We start from the raw sequence: 11,138 nt of genomic DNA, 5'->3' as shown, positions 1-11,138 counted from the left end.
AAATATTCCCATACACGGAGGCTAGTTTTGGAGGGTGGGGGGAGGACTTTCTACCTGAAATCTGTAGGACTTCTCAGGGGGAGACACTTGCCATTAGGTCAGTAAAGAACAGTTCAGTGTCTTCCCCCACCCCTCCAGGTTCTTGCTTTTCTATCAAGTTGGTTTAAATGGATTTTAATCCTCTGGCTTTTAACTATGTCCTGTAGTATTTTAGTGAATGCCAAGTGGAGATTTGTAAGTGAGAAAGAAAATCTGTCTGTGAAAAATGTCTGGGGAGCCAGCAGAGAAAAGAAATTAGAGAGGAAAAGAGAACTTGGTAGAGTCATTTGGAGAAAATTAGCAAGTCAGCAATGGGTGATATTGTTAGCATTAAGAGTGAAATAATTTTAGTATGTGTCCTTAGTTTCCTAGGGGTAGCATAATAAATGCTGAAATGATAAAAGCCACAGTTAGGATTAACAAGAGTATGCAGTTTGCACTTTCAAGAAAATAAAAAGACGCTAAATATGTACTTGCATTTAAATTGCATATCTTTTCTGTCTGTCATGGCGGTGAGCAATATCTCAAAGACCCATTGGCAGTGGCAGCCATCCTTTTAAATTTTGGGTTGGTTTCCCACAGCTGTCAAAGCACTTGATTTTTAGAAGACTCATTTCTGCTCTTTCATTCAACTGTGAGGAAGCGAGAGAGGTGATTGGGATTTTGTTGTGTCCATCTTTCACTACCTCGTCTCATGGGCAGAGGTATATATTGTACTGTCCTCAGTGTTTGCAAACATGTAGCTCTAAACTTGCAGTTGGCATTGTGGTTTTCATTGGAGAAAATGTTTGTGTGTTACATGCGTGTATATTAGGAATTCTCAAGAATGGGATGTTACCACTAAACTTGTGATTAAAAAAAAAATCAAGCAAGCTTGGACACAGGTGTCGTATCTGCAAAGTGTCAATGAGATCAAATGCTCAAATACAGTAATTGTAATGACAAGGTTTTTGATTATGGCTTATGAAATATTGATAGCTTGGACTAATTTGTTGCCACCAGTCATCCAGCAGATGGAAATCTGCATTAGAACCAAGTTCTGGGCTGTAGAAATGTTTTGTCTCCGAAGCTGCTGCTACTGACTGGGCTGCATGAATTGCCTGGTCTTGCTGATATGACTGTTGCTGTTTCCTGTGTTTTGCTGACTTCATTTGCAGCAGAACTAAGATAGTAATGAGCTCTTTAGAAAAATCTGTTTTTATATAAAGCCTGTGCACATTTTAGTTAAATCAAAGTAGTTTGCAAATGTCTGACTTTGACCTCAAGTTACAAGCCTTTAGAGCACATGATAGCTGGTGACAATGAATACAAACATGCAACAGACCTGGTTGAAAATAGTTTTAAGTGCCCTATGTTATTAACGTTTAAGGTTGTTAAAATTTTCCTAGTGAACTATTCATAAAGATACGAATAGTTTGGGGGGGTGGGACAGTTGGCAGTGGTGGTGTCTGTGATTTCTTTGTTATGGATGGAAATAATTAAACTGATCATCAAAGGTTTTAATAGCTGCAGCGATTATGCACTTGTGTAGTTTCTGGCCAACTAAACAGCAGAACACGGTGGCTTCCTGCGTGTCCGCTTGTTGCAGTGCATGCATGGGTGCTTACCAAAGAGGCTGATGGAAGTGGAGTGTCCTCAGGAGCACGGGCACTGCGAGGGGGTACGCAGCTGGGCAATATCCCGTTTGTGCCAGGACTGCTTCCCCCTTCAGGCAGGAACTATAGAAAGCTACCTTTCTCCTGTGACTTGCATTGTGGCTGTAATTTGTGGGATTTTAAATAGATTTCAGCTGATTATTCTTGAATGTTTGGACTTTTTACTAGAAACGTGATGCATTTGAAAACTCATGGTATTAATTCAGGACTTCAGATAAACTAAGTGCCTTCAGGGGTAGCTCTACAACTTCTGGATGGGTGCCTTTTCATAAGGGCACTGCTTGAACATGACACAGCTTTGTGTATTCAACCTCAGAATGAAAGTGCTCTTTTCCAACTGTTTAATGTGGGCAGAAATAATAGTACGACAGCAAATATTGCTGGCCACAAGCAACTTTCTTCATAAACACATATCTGCATTTTAAATTACAGCATATGTACTTGAATATTTTACTGCTGTTGGTACTGAAGAGAGATTTGAAGTTACGTTATATTAGTTTCATCCTGTAAAAGCATTGATGATGGAGCAGCATCAGGACAAGGGTGTTTTGGGCAAGGGTTTTTCAGGCAGTGATGGGTAAGACAAGCACTAGAAATAGTTCAATTGTATTTATGTGAAAGGTGCCAGTCAAGCACAGAGGCTGGCAGCAATACATTTACCATGGGGTATGAGTAAAATAACGTTGTGTGTTCCTGCCCACAAACCTGCATAAGCTGTGGGTATAAGGAGAACACTGACTGCCTACAGACTGAGTGCTGCAGAGGTACCTGCAGACTAGCCACGTGGCTGCTCCCAGGCCTTTTGTCAGATAGGAAGAATTAATGACGTTGAGGAAATTCTTGCGTTTCTTCCTACTTAAATAGCAGTTCATTTCATCAAACTTCTGGAAACTAAGTTCATGCTGAACAACTTTGCTTAATTTTTCATTATGAGTAGAGCCATTGCTTCAGCAAAGGCCCGTTTCAAAATGAAAGCTGTTTAAAGGTCAAACGTAGTTTAGAGCATCATTATTCACCTCGTGCTCATTCTTTGGGAAGTGCATTCAGACACCTGATTGTTGCAAAAATATTGTTGCAAAGCAAAAGCTCTTTTTCTATGTGCTAGAAATGTTAGTTTTGAATTCAAGTGAAATACATTAGTTCAGTAAGGCTGCAGAGAGACGTATGAAAAACAGATAAGATTAGTACTGTTTGTGCACTTTGATTTAATAAAGCCCATTTTCCTTTTGGAGGTACCTTTCTTGGCGCCCTGCCCTTCTTCCTCAAAGAAAAGTCTTTAGCTACACATAGCTTACCAGCTTAAGTACACTTTAAAAATGGTAATTTAAAAGCCCTGTATAGCCAAAATAGCTCTGTTCCGGAACGACTCACAGCATGGACTTTAAAACAGAACACCCAGCTACTAAGCTGTTCTGTGTCACCTCAAAACATCTGCTGGAAAACAAGGCTATAATAGATACATTGTTCTCGGATGGTCTTTTTTCTTTTTTTGTTAAGTCTTGTTAAATAGCCTGTATTTCATTTCAGTAGAATAGGGCCCTTTTCTCTTGTAGTAGGAAAAACTTTCCTCTTACAAGGATAATTCTGTATGCGTGCGTGCCTGTACTTTCTTTTACATCTTTTCTTTTAAGAGACTCCATTTAAGAGCTAATCTAACTCAAATGGTGGCTGTTTACCCCTCTTAGCCGTTTCTTTCCTACCATGAATATGGCTCCTTACTGCCTTCCCATTCTTTCAGTTGCACCGATGCTGTCGCCTCACTCTCTGAAAAAGGATGGTGTTCACACGCATGGCTGTGGTGCATTTTCCCTTTGCTCTTTGTATCGTCACTCTAAATGTCTGCTGCTCTCTAGGTTCTGTTCTTCAGCCACAGCCCTCAAAGCAAGTACCATGTATTTTTCCTACAAACATACCCTCTTCTGTGGTCCATGGAGCAACGACACCGTCCTATGGAGGAGATGACCATATCAATTGGGTGCTTATGCTATGGCATTGGCTTCCATCCACAACTCCCCTTCCCTCTCTCCTTAAAATTAGTGTGTGAAATAAGATGAAGTATGCCTATTCTACAAGGAAGCTTTGTAGTTGCTTTTAGGTGTACAGGTCTAGAAATTTAGAAGATAAAAATAGAAACTAAAGGTAGCTTTGAGATTCAAAGATCTCGTAACCCGACAGGACCCTTTGGAGGTAGTCAGCGGAGAAGGAATCTCCCGAGGCCTTTCTTTTTATTCATCCTTTGATCAAGAGTGTTTGCCTCTGAAATGGCAAAGTTTAAAGACTATCTACAAAAGCGTCTGCTATGAGCCAGCCCCTGAGAAATGACTGTATCTGTAGGCAAACTGGAAATAACATTTCCGCTGCCAGATGAACTTTCAGACAGTTAAATTCTGATCACAGTGGGGAATGGAAAAAGGAATACCAAGTTATGAAAAACACTTTTGAAATAGTTTTTTTTTTAAATTATTATTTTAATAAGTTAATTGCATTCCATTTTAAGTATGGCTCATAATACCCACCTACCAGTTAGGTTTAATGTAAATTGCAAGTAAAACAACTTGATGCCATCTGATTAGTAATAATTTTATTTTAATTCACATCATCATGTCAACTCTTTTCCCATTTCAAAACAACTGACGCACTGACTTCTTAAATTTAGACATGTTCAGACCTTTCATGTATCAAATACAATAAAAGTACTTGCATAAGGAAGACAACAGATTTATCTAATTATAACTGTGATATGGAAAATATTAAGATTCCTAAACCCGTGTTTTGTGTTTAATCATGAAATTTGCCACTGCCCTTATGTGTGTGGAAATATATATTGCATGTATGCCATTGTTGTACGTAAGGTACCGATGTTTCTGATGAGCCTTGATGAATTTGGGGATGAAAAAAAGAACAAGCAAAATGGCACAAGATACTGCAGGTAAATATTCCTTGACTGTTGGTCTTTTATTTTTCAAGAATTTGATTCACATAGAGTTGCATATTCTTGTAGGAGTACCAGTCTCTCCAAAAGACTTGGGAACCTGAATGTATGCGTCGCAAGGCAGCCAGCTGGCATAAACTGATGTTTTCTTGTGCTTCCTGTCGAAATAGCTGTAGTGCTATTTGCAGCAAAAGATGATTTAAGTTTTATACAGTGGAACTGTAGCTGTGGCGCCAAACAGCATGCAAGACCTCGGAGCCGCCTGTGGTCATTTGACCTGTGTTTTCTTGGTGCTTATATCTTCTGTTAACAACAGATCCACAAACACTCTTTGGGTAGGCAGCCTTCAGTTTTCGTGATATTCGGTACTGTGCCTAAATACATGAATTTATTCACTAGTTCCTTGGTAGCTGATTCTTCTAGTGAAGAATGCCAGCGTGTCCCCAGTCTCATCCCTGACTCAGCAGGATGTGATTTTTTTGGATGCTGGAGTCTCCATCCCGGCTCCGTTTGGTGACGGATGCTACCAACCATACATGGTTGCTAGAGGTTCATGGCTCAGTGCCCTGCTCTTCTCCTGCCATCCTCTTGTGAAGGAGAGAAAAGGAAGGGAGAGAAGTGGCCCCTATCCTTGGACCATCCCCTGGTGGGGCCCACTATTATTGCCAGGTCCTCTTCTACTCACGGCCACTGTGGAAAGAGCGTGGGACCCTGTGTAGTGTGTCTCTGTAGGCTTGCTGACCTATAGCATTACTTTCTGTCCTTGCCTTTCATTTTAGGGGATAATCTCCCTCTTGGACTTGTGCTGGAGTCCTTTTATCATCCCTCCCCCTTCCCACACTGCTGCCTGAGCAATCTCTACAACTTGGTGCTTTGGGAAGGGCCTGATTCTCCATTTTCCCTTTATGAGACTGGCTGAAACCCCTTTGGTTACCAATCCTCACCTGTGGTCACACTGAACAACGAGCATTTGATATTTGACTGTTCCAGAGCTTTCCGTAAACCAAATAAGTTAGCCCCAAGCTCTGCCAGCCCCACGAACCCTTTCTCCTGCTTGTATCATCACAACACCTTCTGATCGGGGCCTTCAGCTGGGAGAAGGAAGGTGGCTTATCTGGACCTGCCTCTTCCATCCTCCCTCCTGGCCCCTACTGATACCGGCCAAGTTCCCTGGTCGGGCGGCAACGCTTTCTGTGCTGTCTGGCTTAGGCCACGGCACTGGGCCTTACCGAATGCTGCTCCTCAAGCTTCGGATGCGCTGCCGGAGTCTTTATCGCAGACAATCCGCGTGCTGCAAGCTGAGATCCAGGCTGTGCTGCGCTGAGGCTCACAGCTCTGGCAGTCGGGAGGTCACAGTCACAGCTAAAATTGTTCTCCAATGAGCAAGGGAAATTAAGGTGGTAATCACGATGCATCTGCAAATTGCAATCAGTCCTGCCATCCCTTTCTGGTTTTACCTCCATTGTGAGGAGGGAAAAAAACCAAACCCAACAAACCTGTTTCAGAAGCTGGACTTGGACACAGTGGCTGCTCACTTACAGACTTCTTTAGGATGCAGCTGCAGAAGTGGAAGCCTTCTTACATTTAGGAGCTCTAGGCATGATCAGAAAAATGGGAATATTGTGTACAGAAGGGGTAAATTTGGGGGAATCAGCAAAAAAACTTGAACAGAATGGAATCCCTTTAATGTAATAATTTTAAGTAAAAGGCAGGAGGAGGCTAGAGTAAGATTGCCTTTCAGTGAATACCCTTTGAGGTCATTTAGCTTTTCTATTGTCATTGTAAAAAAAAAAAAAAAAAAAAGTATATCTCAAGAGCATCAAAATGTGACACTAACTAAATGAGAGAGACCTTTGTCCTTGATTTCTTACTGTGAAAATTTCCAAAGAATGCAGTCCAGGTTTCATCCTTTCTGGATCTAAGTCAGCCAGAGTTGCATTTATTTTCTTAGCACTGTTTTCATTCCCAAAATGAGTGTTTATTAGAAATAGGTAACAGAAAGCAAGGTCATCTTGTGCCAAAAGATTCTTCTAAATCTGATGTGTTTTTGCTTCAGGAACTTTAGATGTACAAATATTTCTGTGGGTTTGGGAAGGGAACTATCTGTTTCCTTTGAGGTATGAATACAAGCATTTTGGGGCTAAATCCTTGTCTCTGCTGGGACACTGGAACAGGTTTCTAAGGCCCTTATGTAATTTCGGGCTCACGCCAGTGTTGATGAATGGACTTTAAAAACTGTCAGGCTTTGTAGAAAGCCTGGCTAGGATATTGGTGAGCTTGGCACTTGAAGCCCAGTTCCTGACCATATAGAGACCGCACATAGGGAGGCCAGGCCAGGCCAGGCAAACAGCGGAACAAATTACTAATGACACCTAAAAGAGGAAAAAGAATTTGGAAAACATTGAGGATTTGGTGTTCATGGTTCGACTGCCACAATTATAAAACTCCATCAGTTTTCATCAGGTTTTCACTGACTGTGTGACTAAGCTGGATCCTATCCTAAAGTATAGGGACTGTGCTTTTGATCATTGGTATTGCAGTGAATTGAGGGGGAGAGGTAAGGAAAAAAAGACAGAAACTTAATTCTAGCTAATAAGTGAGAGATTTTTATCATAGAATAAAAAAAGTGAACTTGCTCTGCAGAAGGGTGACCTCTTTTTGGTTCACCTGTTTTCATGTTGGGCCCTGAGCCTGCAGAAATTGAACTTTTCCAGGGAGGAGTGAGTGTGGCTAAAGACATGAGCACTCACTCTTCTCCTGAGAGCCCTGGGTTGGTAATAACACTGCTTTTTCTTGCCCTATGCAAGCCAAGGTTAACGGACCAGATTCTTCCCCTGGGGAGAAACGTGGTCTGCAGAACCATCAGAAAGCTGGTGATGTGGCTAGCAAAGACATATGATTTCCCAATAAGAGTTGTAGAACAATCCCACAGCATATAGCAAGGTTCTACAAGCGTGTGTGTCTTTGGCACCTACTCCTAGAGGATTTCCAGTTGTTCATCTGTTTGTTTTTCCTCCCTCTTCTCCTTCAAACTATCACATATCCCTCATATGTAAAAGGTGGCTTCCAGACTGATGGGAGATATAAAACCCACAAAAGGTAGATATTTATGTAGTTAACCTTCCCTGTGTAGTAGTGCTTATCTTCATGTTGTTTGCTTTCAAAGAACTCATCAGAGAGTGGTTATAGTGATGGCAGGCTGGCTAGCCAAAGCTTTTTTCACAGGGAATTAAAAAAAATATCCTCAGCACTGCAGCTGGATGGACTATGACGTTTAGAAGTAGGTATCTTTCCCTGTGAGTTACCAATTCAAACTATATCTGAATGAACAGGGCCCATGGCTGGTTAATGATCTACAGGAAATAGATCGATATTCTAGTTCAAGGGTGAATTCACATCCCAGCTGGAGCTCAGTAGTTTAGCTGTCAACAATCCCAGGAAAATGAAGCAAAAGAGATCCTGCTTGAGGACTGAAATACATGGGTAAGGGAATCTGAAGAAAATATTGCAACCAGCAGTGTTTCACTTCATTCACATACAAAAAGAGAGGGTTTATTTCAGTGCTACCAAAACTGGCAATACAACAATTAGCTTTGCTAATATACAAGCTCCACACAAAAAATTGTGTGCTTGCCTGTGAAACATTTTGTATCATAATCCATCATTTTTGGCTGATATTTCTCCCTTGTACCATTTTGTTACGTGATCTGAAAGTCTTTGTTATGAACACATTACAGAAAACATGGACGCATAAAAGAACAAACCAAGTAGGAAGACACCAATCATATGGGATTTATAGATGGAAGAAAATGTTGCCCTTATTCAATCTGTTTCACGTGGTGCACATTTGTGGTCTAGAATAAGTATATAAACTCAATTGTTTGCATCTGAAAGATAAAAACTGTATGTGTTGATTTATGGTTTAAAAAGTCTTTTGAGAGGCATATATCAGATTGAATGCTTGGATTCTATTTTTAAATCAATTTAATGCTATGCTTGCATTGCAATAAATGTTTCGGAGCAGAGCTCCTGATGTCATTCATATACAAGGTGTCAAATTCAGTACCTTACACAAGAGTTGCAATTATTCTCCTTGTTAGAGATGCAGTAAGAACCGAGAAAGCTTTGCCATTGTAGCTGAATGCACAAATGGTCCTAGTTCATTTCAGGGAGTAAATCAAACGGTTTGGTTAAGTCCACCACAGAAAAAATTATTTGAGCTGACCTGTAATTTTACTCTCCAAAATGAAGTAGAAGTAATGCTTATTTGCTTTATTTGCTTTGCTTTATTATTTGCTTTAACTTATTTGTTAAAATTAAATCTTCTATATAATTTCAAAACATTTCAAGGTCTATATGTAGAGGGAAGATACAAATTTATTTCAGGGAGGGAGAAAGGGAGTGTAAGGTTTTAGCTATAGGAAGGACTATGGAGAGTTGTATTCATATTAGGTCATTACTACTACAACCAAAACAAAACCTCCCAGCAAATATGGAAAGAATCCACACCAGTTCTTGTTAAGGGAAGCTACACACCTCTCTGGCACTTCATTTTCATCCATTTATTTTCATGATACATACACAATACAAGTAAGAACTTGAAGCAGTAAATAATAGTTACATTGCATGTCCATGCTGAGGTGCTAAAAAACAATTTTCTTTAAAAGCGTTGTGTATATGATCTACCCCTTAGATTGCCAAAAATAGGAATGCACGCCCATGAGATGGGAAGACTGAAGTAGGACTCGGGACTGATAGTCCTGAGGCTTTTGGGGATGTCTGGTTTCATGGGATAAAGATCACTCCTCCATTGCCAAACCAAGAAAGCCAACCTATGCAGTTATGAGAAGGAGCTGAGGTAAGTTCAAGATAACGTTTTAAAAATGTAAAATTTGGTCCTGCTTGGTTTTCAGAAGGGGAAAGACACTGGCAGATAAAGGGAAAGCTACAAAGTTGGTAGTTAGAATTTCAGATTCTTGTGGCAACTGAACTACCTGAGGGTTTATAATTTTGGAAAAAAGATTGATGCATTGGTAGATTAAACATGCAGATTTTTGGATGCTGTTGAAGGAGATCATGTGTGTCTCAGTGACATGTGACCACATTAAGGAACAGAATATATTTAAATGTTGCTGAAAAGGACCAAGATTTCTACGTGGAGTAGGGTCACTAAACCATTTCCAAACAAAACAGAAGTGGGTCAAATAATCTACTGCTTCACTGCAAGAAAATTGCTAACATTTTCTCTGATCTCTGAAGTTACAGAGAAATCATCGCCACTGTGGCTAATTTTTCCGTAACACTAGAACACTGACCAAGCTTGACTTTTGATGAGCCAGGGCCATCTGTCAGCAATGAGTAACAATGAACGAATCCTCCACCCAGAGAGAGCGAGCAGGTCTTTCCAATGACTGCCAGTAACAAGGGATAGGAGGTCATTTTGGCCCAACACTCTTTATTTCAGATCTGAAGAACTTAGTTGTGATAGTTTTGAAGTTAGCTCCTATGTACCTACTTATAAACTTTTTACTCTTAGGGTTGCTCCAGTCAACACACTGGACTAACCATTAAGCAATTCCATTTTGGACTATATCCTTTACGTGAAAAGATAAGTGCTGCCTTTTTTCAACTCTAGTCATGGAGCTTTGTATGCGTAGCAGTGTTGGCTCTGTAACTGAATGATAGCAGTGTTCCCATTATCTGAAGTACTGATGTGCTTTGCGGAAAAAGCTATTTTACATTCCACTCTGATGTGTAAACCATCAATGTTAGCAAAATTTTCTTCTAACAGAGGAAAGAAATACTGATTTGTATCACATAGCGTTATACTAGTAAGGGCACTTAAATCAAGTGGTGGTCTCCAGAGGTTTCTTTTCCTCATTCCGCTTCCTTTTTTATTGTTACTTTTCCTTTTTAAAAAGTGTCTAATTCTGAAAAACAAAGGCACTAAATTCATCATTAATTCACAAAATATCCATCTAAATATTCTAAAACCTTTGAATTAAAACAAGCAAGCAAAGGGTTACTGTTTCAAGCTGTGAATTAACTCTTAAGTGACAAGTATATGCAACCATGTGTAAGATTTGCCTACACTTCCTGAAAGACAGATGTGCCAGTTTTCTACAGCTGAAGACCAAATTGCTTATTTTCTTCCTGAGAACGAGTACAGCACTTGAAACTCAGCCCTGTGCTGCTTTTACTTACCTAAAGGGGAAGGTAGATCCCAATGAAGAATTACCAGTCCAGAGACAGGGAAGCTGGAGCTGCTGTGGTGCTGCCCTGCCAGCCAGCCCTGCCTGAGGCTTATTAACAAACAAGAGGCTAGAAAAGTTCCAAAACTCCCTGGTCCTACATGCAGCCACCTAAAACATTGATTAGCAACATGAATGCTGCTGGTACTGTTTTACTTAAAAGACTCACTGAGCCAGGCGTAACCTTTCCTTTAAGCACAGGCCTTTGAGGGACCTTTGCGGATGTGAAGGGCATAGTGACAGCCTATAAATTAAGCCTGC

The sequence above is a fragment of the Haliaeetus leucocephalus genome, unplaced genomic scaffold (genome assembly GCF_000737465.1).
Source record: "Haliaeetus leucocephalus isolate CR32 unplaced genomic scaffold, Haliaeetus_leucocephalus-4.0 Scaffold417, whole genome shotgun sequence".
Classification (NCBI taxonomy): domain Eukaryota; kingdom Metazoa; phylum Chordata; class Aves; order Accipitriformes; family Accipitridae; genus Haliaeetus; species Haliaeetus leucocephalus.
This window is presented reverse-complemented; position numbering follows the sequence as displayed.